The 2,578-nt window shown below is 36.2% G+C and overlaps 1 pseudogene; it reads right to left on the bottom strand.

The window, feature by feature from the left end:
* Positions 1–272: 272 nt before the first annotated feature.
* On the bottom strand, positions 273–1,601 carry LOC136872177 (rab GDP dissociation inhibitor alpha pseudogene; annotated as a pseudogene).
* Between the last annotated feature and the right edge of the window lie 977 nt (positions 1,602–2,578).

The following is a 2,578-nucleotide window of genomic DNA, read 5'->3' as shown; positions in this document are numbered from 1 at the left end:
AAATACATTTAAAAACATATTTTCTTCCTGTAGAATAGCGAAGAAATCTTTAAGGCTAAAATTATACTTTCTTGACACTGTAATAAAGCTACTGTGTATACAAATAGATTGAAGACAAAGAATGCGTTATGAATCAAATTAAAGTACTGCATCCTTCAATTCTCAAATATTGTAAAACTAGCGGTTTTAATGTTAATTCTTACTTCCTCTTTTTTTTTTTTTTTTTTGTAGTTCTTGGCAATAGTGTCCACTTCACTTGGATAACAACGTTCCTACAGTTCTTCGTCTCCATGATCAAATTTAACATTAGAAAAGTCAAAATCCTCACCTGTACCTCTTTTGAATATGTTGAGAACATCCATACAAGTAGTTTCAAAGTGTGTTGTTGCATCATATGACGTAGAGATGAAAATCTTACTGTCCAGTCCATTATCTGTTGGCTCAAAGTAATCGCTAATATTAATAAATTTTTCATGAATTGCACCTAAAAGATCAAGCCCTGGTTTTATTTCTGATTCTGGACTGTCGGTTTCTACTGTTGTTGACACCATAGCAATGAACCATCCCTCTGCAGCCACTTGATGAGTATGACTAACAAGGGATACATAGATATCTGACTTGCGTCCAACCTGCTTCTGTGGAATGATGATCTGGGTTGAAAGAGCATCCCGAGTATTAGGTATTGGATGATCCAACAAACAGATGCATCTAATTACTTGACCGACCTTTCTTACTCTCTCCGGTACATATGATGGATCACAATATACTTGCTGGCAATGTGCAAATTCTTCACCAGATCTGACTCCCACAACATGCCCATTTTCCATTACAATCTCATCGATTGGTTTATCTAGCATGTAAGTTCCTCCATAAATTGCACTGAGGCGAGCAAATCCCTGCGGAAGTTCACCAAGACCATACATGGGGTACAAATATGGTGATTTTCCATATCTTGCTAATGAGTCACTGTACAACTTGATTCGTTGCACTGTTTCTACAGCAATTCTATTCAAATAGTCATCATCTCTATACAATGCTAATGCATGTCCTACAAAATCTTGCGTGTTTTTATCCAGTCCAAATGTGTCATATATCTGCTGCATTGTGTGAGTGTTAGGATCCATATCCTTCCAAGATGTCGGATCATCTTCTTTGATATCTTGAATATATATCAAGAAATTCCGGAAACGCCTCTTTTCAAACATTCCCATCAAATCTGACGAGAGAGCCTCTTTCTGATCAACAGGTACTTTAGATATTTTGCCACCTTTGTAGACATAACTACCTTCAACAGATTTGAATTCCAAATATCTGGTCACTCCCGTGTGAATTAATAACTTTACCAAAGAGCCATTTGCCATCAGAAACTTAGGAATCAAATCAACATTCCATTCCCTTCCTTTTCCGTAACTCTCATCTGGTGGCGGGACTTCAAATCGTGCAAAAAGTTCCTCCAATGGAGTGATTGAGGCAGAATCTCCACCGTAATACTTATTGCGGTCGACGTGAAGCACTTTCTTTCCTGAAACTGAGAGCATGCCGCTAATGATACATTCCTTCAACCCAGTTCCGAGAACAATAACATCGTAGTCTTCATCCATACTGAAAAAATTGAAAATTACAGCGATGCGTCAATATAGCTAGCTGCAACTTAAAAGTGAGACGATTCTATTCACTGTTTCTAGTCGTATTTAAGGTTAGGAATTACTTTACATTGCTGATTTCATAAGCTGCATTCATTTTTGATGTAGTTGTTTTCTTTCACAAACGCTGAAATCAAAACACTAGTCGAGAGAATTAAATTCTATAATATTCACGACTGGTTTCTCAGCACAGCAAAACAAACTTCACTTAATTAGGAGGCATTGAAGAAGTATATTTTCCACTGGATTGGATGAATCAAGGACTTCAAAATGACCGGAACTAAGAGTATTTGCAAGAAGAGAAAATTAATTTCCTTTTCTTCCTTTGACATAAAGAGGCGTCGCCATTTAACGCCGCTACTCTGTTTCAATGCTTTAATATAAAATTATCGCCGAAATACGAATATTGGACGGGGAAAATGAAAAACACATCGAAATTATAGTAATAATGCTGATTATTTAGTCTTATTTTGGCTCTTTACATTTAGAAAAAGTGACTATGATACATCAATGTACAAATGGTTAAAAATAGCTAACCTGTTGACCGATGTATGCTGAAATCTGTTTCATCTCCCTTACAGCATGATTAACAAGAATTTCAAATTCACTGATGAGATAACATTAATAAGACGATAAACACGTGCATTGGGTTTATATCTAAAGCATGAGTACTTTTAAACTTAAGAACATACATTTGGGCTGTGATTTAAGCAGATATGTTCTGTTTCATGCCTGCTCTTAAACCACGTATTAAATATTACAAGGGGACGTTCTGGTAGAGGTGTCTCATACATTTTTCATACTTACAGTAAGCCTACGTGAAGTTGACTTTTCAAATATAAATGTACCAAAGACATTGAGCCAGATATTCAGGCATTCTCCAGAAAATCGGCTTTGACATATTTCAACTGCCTTATATAGACAGAACGTTAACG

Source organism: Anabrus simplex, chromosome 4 (genome assembly GCF_040414725.1).
Source record: "Anabrus simplex isolate iqAnaSimp1 chromosome 4, ASM4041472v1, whole genome shotgun sequence".
NCBI lineage: Eukaryota > Metazoa > Arthropoda > Insecta > Orthoptera > Tettigoniidae > Anabrus > Anabrus simplex.
The sequence above is the reverse complement of the archived record's forward strand: the minus strand, read 5'-3'. Positions and strand labels throughout refer to the sequence as shown.